The following is a 9,517-nucleotide window of genomic DNA, read 5'->3' on the forward strand; positions in this document are numbered from 1 at the left end:
CCGGCGGTTCGGCCGGGCCCGGCAAGCGCCGCGTTTGAGGCCTTAACGCTTTCTGTCCCTCACACTACAGCAGTCAGATGGTAAGCCTGTACTCGTACCTAAATACGAGACTTTTGATTTTCAAAAGAATTTTGTAATCTCAGACTACTTAAATCTCATTCCATTCTTGTACTTTTTTCTTCCTGAGACAGCATTCCTCAGTTTGGGCTAGTGAGTTTAAAGGAGTGTGTGAATTATGTTAATGTAGAGGTACACCTAAGTCGTACCCAATCGTCGAGCTAGTGATGAATGTAAATGACGCTACTTGTGTTCACATTTACTTGCTGTCCTTTCTTGCCAAAGTCTCAGCATAAATTGTTGCCTCATTTTGGCGTTTATTCTTTTAAATAAATGTTAAGTTTGAAGAACATACGTTAAGTGGTAGATGTGTTTATTTTTTGTGATAGAAGAAACGTAGCAGTGGGATTTTTTACAAAATAACAATGAAAAGCAGTAGGATTTTCTTAAAATACACTTATGGTTGGTAAACGTTAGCACCTTACTTGAAATTATATCTTTTGATGTGTCTTTTTGTCTTACAGAACACGTGTGTAACAAAGTATTTCATTTTTGTGTGAGGTCATCTCCTCCTATGGTTTCATTGGCATCATTTTTTCAACACTGTGAGACGGTAAGCAGCAGTTAGCTCTATGCACATCTTGCTTCTGAAAAAAAAAGTTCACCCCCCCCGAAATGTTTCTTATATCAATCTGTATTTCTAATACATGTAACAGTACACTGAGAATTAGATTTAAATTATGAAATTTGTGGTGATTAAATGGATTTGAATAGCAGATCTAGTAGCAATGATAGGAGACATTCTGCTCTACAAAGGAATGTCAGATGATATTAAGAGATTGTTCTATTTATTTGTCTAGGGAGTCAGCAAAAGCATTGTTACTGCAACATGGGTGACATTAGGGACTTCATCAAAATGATGCTGCTTCTGCTGTTAATTTATGCTGAGCAAGGTAATGAAAAGTACTGATGGTAGAAAAGTGCTGAAGAATCATAAGCATCTATTCTAATGCAGATGGTATTTAAATTCAGAAAGGGAAGAAAAATTAGGAAAGCCAGCACATTTAGTGCCTTTCAGTGCACTTCAGTGTTCAAAACTCACAGTGTAATGAGGCCAAAACCAAAAACTGTCAAATACATGGCACTAAACAAAACAAAAAGCCTCAGTGAAGAAGAATGTCAGGTTCTAGTGAGAAAATTCTGCTTGCAACTCATTGCAAGCAGGAAGAAATAGAAAGAAAACATTCTCTAGTGTTTAACTTGAAAATTTTATGTCACCTGTAGGGAGAACAGGCAGGTATGTTGTACAGAATATGCTCCCTTTGGTAGTGTCATTGTAACTGACTTAGAGAAAAATTAACAGAAAGGGGAAAACGTTCGGCTACCTTTGTTGTGTTAACTAGATTTACAGAAAATACAGGACACACTGGATACATAGAATAAAAATGAATGAACTAACAGCATGTAGTTCTGCTCTTCAAACTGACACAGTGAAAGAAAAAAAAATACATACATGTAGCATATCTTTGTTCTCAAGTAGTAAAATATGACCATTTGAATGGCCATACCTGCATTTGTTGAGTGTTCACAGGGACTGATATCTACACTGGTCTTTCTGATCTGAGCAAAATTTGCAGCCGCTGCATCTGCTCAAGTGCAATATACTGAAGGAATGGAACCAAATACAGTTAGCATCAGTGCCACTGAACAGAACTGATTTTTGTTTCCATATCTACCATTCCTAACACAGGCTGATAGCCAGAGGTTTTGTATCTGCAAGTAAATCTGAACAAATATAAAAATGAGAGTCATTACTCTATTGAACTGGTGGGGTTCTCTGTAGACCCTATCTGGATATAATGCTAATGCAGAAAAGAATACAGAACTTCTAATGTTGTGGAGTATTTCTCATGTGTTCAGAAAGGTAATTATCATAAGGGAAAACCATGTGCAGGAGAAAGATGCTGAGAAATGAGCTGTCAATAAGGACTTTATTAATGAGGGTAGGCTAACATTTTAATTATTCTCTAAAGCATAATTTCCCTATTCTTTGTTTTCATTCAAAGCTCTGTCTTTTGTGTCTATATGGGTTGGAATATTGCCTGCTAAGTCTCCTGTCTCATTGCTCACACTTCTGCCTGTGCACTATAAATGAAAAGCCATTGGATCACTTCAAACTATTACCAAACAAAAAAGTTATTATGGTGTTAGGCATCAAGTTATTTGTTATTTTGCCATCAGAAAATTATAAGCCATCACTCCCATAACTAAGGGTGTCAAAGTACTTACTGGACACTACACTTGCCATGAAAGTTCATCAAGCTCAATTTCAATTTGATGAAACTATCTTGAGTGATAGGAATATTCAGGCAGAATCAAGGGCAGAAAGTGTAGAATGAAGTCCAAGTGACTGGGAGTACTCATAGAAATGCTATATTGTAGCTGACCTTACTCAGCTATTTAAAAGAAAAAGTATGGAAATACTTGGACCTACAATTTTTTTCCTCAGCCAAAAGTGTATGTAAAATTGCTGATAGTGACATTTGTAGGATAAGTGCATTTGGCAGTGAATTTTGGAAATTGTGTTTCATTAAAGTTTAATGAGCACTGTGCAGGAAGACTGCAAATACTGCTCTGTGCTAATGTGTCACTGTAAAAATTGTCATGTGCCAGACAGCTTAAAGATAACGATGCCCAGGACATTTCTTTCCATCTTTTTTTTCCCCTAAAAATTTGTGGGCTAGATAAAGCATTCCCACTCTGTCCGCCATTTCTGCAAAAGCTTTCTTTATGACAAGCAAGGAAAACACATTCATACATTTGTTAAGTCTTCTTATCTTGTTAATGACCTCCAATTCTTGCATCACTGAATGAGCAGTCTTTATATGCTGGGTATTAATGTAGCTGATGCTTGATGTAACTCTATAATGCATTGCATTCTCATTGGAAAAGATTGCCATGCTACTGAAAGGTCTGCAGGTCCCTTGTCTTTGTTTTAAATTGAACCGGACAATACTTAAAAATTGATAGAAAGCTATGTTGGGAGCTCTGTATGTATTTTTGGAATTTGCTTTATAAGCTTTTGCTATTATTCAGTCAGAGTTGGATTTGAAAGGCAACCTTCCTGCTGCTTTCTTATATCACTTTCAGAAAACAAAGTGTTGCCAATCTGTGGGATAATGGTTCATTTCAGTTATTTCAAAAGTAGTATAGATTACCAGAAAGTGGAAGCAGCTGTCAGGAGGCCTGACCAGATAAATGGGATTCATTTATGCTCCATACACTGCTGCATGTGAAACAACTCAGGAAAGAAATATGGATTCTCTGGTACCTTAAGGTCATAACTGTGTTGTTCTCAACAGGCAGGATGTAAGTCTGGATGTAACTTTATATGAATCAGGCAGCAGATAACTTGAGACCAGCCTGGCCCTTGTCTTGTAGCAGGTGCATGAGTTGATTCAACAGGAGCTGTGCAATCACTGGGCCTTCATAAAAGAAATTATAGTTGGTGAAGTTATGTTACACAGAGCCTGTGAATTGATGACTTAGACATTTGGGGTTTAATAACGATTTTAATAATTTAACCATGAATATTTAATAGTAATTAGGTTTTAACACTTCATATTTTTTAAAAATTAAACTTTGCAATTTTCAATATTTTCTTACCTCTTATTAAGCATTAATATTTGATTTGTTTAAAATGTTTTTTTTTCAGTAAGATTTGAAAGTTTTAAACCACGTTAACAAGGAGGTTACAGTTTATGCAGTAAAATGTATATTTTAATAACTGCCAGGTATAGATACTTTATTTCTGTAAAAGATATTAAAATGTCACATTTTCCCCCAGGAAAAAGTACAAAGAGAAGTAGAAGTAAGAATGAAATCCACCTTGTGTCACATATGAGGTACTAGTCTAGACCCCTATCCTGCATGAGGAGTCTGCTGAACTTTGCTGCTGCATGGCAAGCACCACTACGTTTCCACATTGTAGGAGTTTAGCAGAATACATATGCAACTCTATACCAAATGAACACATATGAAGCACATGTACAAAATATGCTGAAATAGATTATTGCTCATTTTCTGACAGTATGATATATCTGAGTTTTTTCAGCCAACATTGCTTGACCTGACTGAAAGGGCCTGAAGCATGGGTAAGACCACCGTAGAAATGGTCTCACATGAGGAAGCTTCTTACAGTGTAAGGGAGCTTAGAGTTCATTACAGAGCATTATTTTTCCCTTTCTGTTGATTCTGATCATCTTCATGAAACAAAGGTAAAATTCTTGAATCAATCAAAGTGAGAGTGGTTGGGTTTTATAAGGCTATAGTTGAGAAGATGCTTTTCAGTCTTTCAGGGACAGTGTCAGCAAAAGGAGGAGCTTTATTGTGTACTGAAGCTGCCTGGGCTTATTGAATGGTAAGTCTCTACCACATTTTTCTGTTCTCTGTGTCCTGAATTCTCACAAACATGAACTCTGTCAGTCTGTTTCTGTCCTTCCACAAAATACCATTTCTATCAGCAATGTTTTCCTTTCATGCCAGTTTACTTAAAAGCTGCAAATACCTCAGTATACCTGTTTGAATAACTTCCAAAGCCAAACTAGGATCACATGTGCTTTACAGATACAAGACTGGAGGCAATGCTCTCCACATTTCTGAGCAGCCCTATTCACGCTACAGAAAACACCATTCCTATTGATTTGCAACTGCTGCCTAAATAAGATTCACTTCCACATTTCTTCAGATGCATAGGAAAGAGACATGTCACAGGATTTTAGTTCTTTCTGAGACCACAGTAGAATTCTCTAGGTTGTCTGGAGAGACAGTGGAATAACCATTTCTGGAAGCTTTAAAGACATTTTTTCATAGAGCACATAGTGATTTAGATCCAGTTTATGTCACTTAGTGGCAGAGATAGAAACCGGGGGCAAAGCAAAACTATAAGACCTAGGAACACTTCTGAGTTATTATGACTGGACCCTGCAAAATCCTAGTTGCATTCAAAGGACAGCCCTGCATGAATACTATTTTCTATATACTGGCATCCCTGGAAAATTTGTCATGAGAGCCACCTTAGAGAAGTAGCATGCCTTAGCAAGGATCTTGATAAACATGACAATTAAAAAGATAACAAGATCGTACTGTGGTATCTACCCACACAACAATTTCACTGCTTTTCAACTGATTTCTTAAAGACCGCTCCATACTTTTTAAGATTCAGAGACACAATATACCTATTTCCCTGACAGGACTTCTGTCCCTTGCTCAGATACTATAAATTTTCAAATTTTAAAATTTCCAAATACATTCATAATGGAGGGAAACTCCTTTCTGTTAAGTTAGGAATCCAGCAGTGCCTTGTTATGAACATGAGCATCTGACAGATTGTTTTGAGTTCCACGTAAAGGAACCAGGCACATAACCTCCTGTATGATATACATCTGATTAGAAGCTTTTGTAGTATTCTACCTAGACCGTAATACATGATTTTCTTATTTACTCGCCTTGATCTCCCTATGTGAAAATTCAGTTTAGGAAGAAGCACCGCAGCTACCAATAATCATTTATCCAAGTATTAGTCCTTAGAGTCAGTCAGATACAATCTAGGAAACTGTTTGTAGAAGATCTTTTGATTTTTGTATTTTTCTTTATGGAATATGCAAAACATCTTGAAAGTAAGGTGCAAAAAATCATGAAACTTATAAGCAGAAATTATGAGCTGTCTATTTTTCCAAAAGGCCACCAATTATCTGACCAGTATGTCCAGAATCCAATTGGAGTCCCAGAGTCACTGATGATTCTGTTAAGATGAAAGGCAATATTTGGTGGGAATATGCTAACAAGGAACCAAATATCTTGCTCACAGCTGGAATCAGTTTTTGAATGGATGAAAATGATAGAAATGTCCTAGGCCAAAGAAAATTAACTTGTTAATGATTCTCATATAAAAGTTGATATAGGATGTTTATTAAGTGGACATTGCAAGACAAGAATATGTATTCATGCTGCTTCAGCCAGGAAAAGTGGAACTGCTGTCAAAGAAAAGACACTAGCTTTAATAAACATTTTTTTCAGCTTTACATTAGATGTGATGTGCTTCAGTTGAGAGCCTTAAATCCTTTAGTGACAGAAAAACGTATGTCTGCCTATTAAATGAACAATCCCTTCATATATATATATATTAGTATAAATCATTCATATATTTTCATGTTTCATTTAATCCAATATACTTGGAAAAACTCTGCATACTTCAACATTCTGTGTAACAGAAATTCCCCATGGATTTTTAGAATAAGTGCTTAATGTAACTGAGAGCAGTAAGATGGAATCTCCTCTAGGCACTTTGGATTAAATGAAACAGCAATGTTTTCCATGGAGGATTTTTTAAATCCAAACTTGAGTGCTTTATTATTATAAAAGAAATGTAATTAGCACTTTATATTTATAATCTTACAGCACCTTGAGGGCATTAATTGGCCAAAGCTGTGTTGTTACACCTCTTCTACATACAGCTAATAGCAGACTTGGGGGAACCAAAGGCTCTGAAATAACTGGCCGCACGGCCAAGGAAGAGACTCCTTTAGTTCACGTTGCCAAAACTGTGTGCGTGGAAGGAAGCTGTGCTAAGGGACTGTCTTTGCCTTTGCCAGATCTGAGTATGGCAGATGACTTTATAACCATTTCTGTCCTTGCATTCAGCTGGAGCTGAGCTGGTAGAACAAGAAAATAAAAACTCCTAAATGAGCAAGTAGAGGGGTTTTTTCTTTTTATCTGAAATGAGGCAAAGGGGAGAGGGATTTTAAACTGTGGATGCTTAAGCAGCAGGTTTTTTACAAGGGACCAATTGCAGGATTATAAGGTAGTGTAAAGTGATTTGCACAAAGATAAAAAAGGGCAATAAGTGGGCAGATTTAGGCAACAACTGCATTTAAATTGCAGGACGTTTACCTTTATTCCTGATATTACTAAAGCTGAGAACTTGTTTTAAAAAAAAAAAAAAAAGCTCATATTTTCTTTAATAAAGACATAAATACACTCTTCTAGATGATGTCTGGAATGCTCTTGGTCCTATCAAAAGTCTTCTCACATTTATCATGTGTCATGTCAACAGGGTCTTGGACAGAATTTTTTGGTGAGACAGACTTATACCTGTGACCTTGATGCAGTGCTGGCCTTTCTATTTGATAATTTTTCTTCTCTTTGTGACAGATTTTGAAAGTGCGGGGTAAGAGTTTCTGATGAATTCAGTGATCTTTTCTTGCTGAGATCTCAGCCTTTTTTGACAGCTGAGTGAGTCACTTTATGAAAACCACACCACCACTTATATGAATCCTAGTTACTTTTATTGTAGCCATCTATTTCTGCTCTGCACTAGATGAATCAGCTTCATTCATTCAGCTAAGATCACAACAAAATTGATTTCTTAATGTGTGCGTATCAATAAAATTACTCTATTTAGCACATTATATCTGAGCCAACCTGAGTGTTACACAACTAATTTTGGCTTGTCTAATGGTCACTAGCAAGAAAAAGGTTTGTTGTAACCCATGCTGTCAGTAGTAAAGAAATCCAGACAACCTGAAGGATCTTTTAGCATCCAGACATGGAGACAGTGAGCTGTTACAAAAGACACAAAGGTCGGTCTGAGGTAGAAGTGTAGAGGGCATCCATCCCAAGGGCAAAATATTGTCACTGGCCTTAAAACTGGAGTGGGGAGAGAAAAATAGGGGTGGCACAGAGGGAGGGAGCAAGGAGAAAGATTTGCTAAGCAGAACATTTTCTTCATGGGCAAATTGACCACCTGCAATGGAGCAACTACAGAATTTCCAGCAAGCTTGTGTAACTGCACTGATACTGTCTTACGGCCAAAAAATAGTATAGTGCTTGTGGGAATTTGTGTCAGTGTTAATTAGCGTAACTATCTAGCTTGGATGCAGAACTGTTTCAAAATACTGCACGTGACTCAGGAGAAAAATAAATGCTACACTGTGGATTTCTGCACCTTATTTTTGTATGAATGCAAAGTGCTGAATGACCAGTGGAAGAAATGTTGTCATAAATAATTGTACAAATTCAAAAGCAAATTTCAACTCCATTAAGTTTTTTAAAAGGGTTTATTAGGAAATCAAAGGTTTTGTTAGAAATTGTTATTAAAATTCATCACTGTGGATTTCAGCATTGCAATCTGCTGCTAAATAGTTTGTTATTTTTATGGTCTGACTGACAGACAGTTTCAGAGCAAGGGATGCAGGATTGTGGTAAAATAAACTAAAACTCTAGATCTGACTATCTGTGGTGTGGATATTTGTATCTGCAGTCTGTAGTTTAGGTTGTTTATCTTTTCATGAATGTGACTTACTTTGAAATTAACTTTTCCTTTAGAGACCGATTTTTGCACAAGGCTTAAGCAAATAGGGCCTTTCTTAATCGTTGCTTCTCTCTGTAATATTCTGCTTTCAATTCAGTAAAATCCCTGTGTGCCTTCAGGAGGCTGAAGATGAAGTAACTTCAGTCTTGAAACTGAATTTTTTTCTGATATTAGTGGAACCTTGTTGTATGTTTCCAGGCATGCTGGTAATAAACTGCACCTCCATATTGATTTCTTTAGCATAGATATATGTGGTATGTTGGTGAATGGTCTTATTAATATTCATTAAATTCTAAATAGCTCTCTTTTTAATGTATCTATTTAGGAAATGAATAATTCATGCATGTATAGGAAGCTCAGTGCTGTCACTTACAGCATAGACCTTTGCTGATCTAAGAAGGTATTTGAACTGAAGGACACTCTAAGATGTGCAAAGCAATTGAAACATTGAACACTGCTCAGCTTCCTACTACCAAGGGCATTTTTTTACGTTTAAAATTTCACTGACTCATCACTCTTCTTAAAGCACACATTCCCAAATAGGCTTTGGTGGAATTGTACATATAATTTACATATACACACATACTTCACAAAAGCTAAAATAGTTATGATTTGTTCAATGTATAAAAGGCACGTGAGCCACTTTTAAGGCTTCTTTTCCACATATGTGTTGGGAATTGGTGAGAATGGTGGTTTTGGAGAACATGCTATACATGCAAGCTACTGTCACAAAAGGTGGGTTTGCATTGTAGAAGACACTCATACTGTTTTTAGTCCTACCTTAGGCTTTGTACATCTCTTGCAGTAGGTCTTCACCTCTCAGTGTTTGGGAATCCCAAGGCTCGTGTTTAGTCCCCACTTCTAGAATACAGAGAATATCTGTTTGCTATGTATTTGGGACTGGTGTTTATATCTATACAATGTTTTGTAAAACTTTTTTCATATTTGTGTATCAGGATGGGCCAGAATTGTAGTTAGTTTCTGGCTGTATATGTAATATGACTGATGCTTGTGTAAGTGATTATGATTAATTATATATGATATAGAGTTATGATTAATAACACAATATTTATGACTAATTATTTGTAA

The 9,517-nt window shown here is 36.4% G+C and overlaps 1 long non-coding RNA gene across 1 annotated transcript; it reads left to right on the plus strand.

The window, feature by feature from the left end:
• The first annotated feature begins 580 nt into the window (after nt 1–580).
• LOC128141885 (uncharacterized) lies at nt 581–7,346 on the plus strand. Its single transcript, XR_008235207.1, has 3 exons — nt 581–670; nt 4,408–4,477; nt 7,270–7,346. It is a non-coding gene; the product is annotated as an uncharacterized LOC128141885 (long non-coding RNA).
• Nucleotides 7,347–9,517: the final 2,171 nt, after the last annotated feature.

This window comes from Harpia harpyja, chromosome 5 (genome assembly GCF_026419915.1).
Source record: "Harpia harpyja isolate bHarHar1 chromosome 5, bHarHar1 primary haplotype, whole genome shotgun sequence".
Lineage (NCBI taxonomy): Eukaryota > Metazoa > Chordata > Aves > Accipitriformes > Accipitridae > Harpia > Harpia harpyja.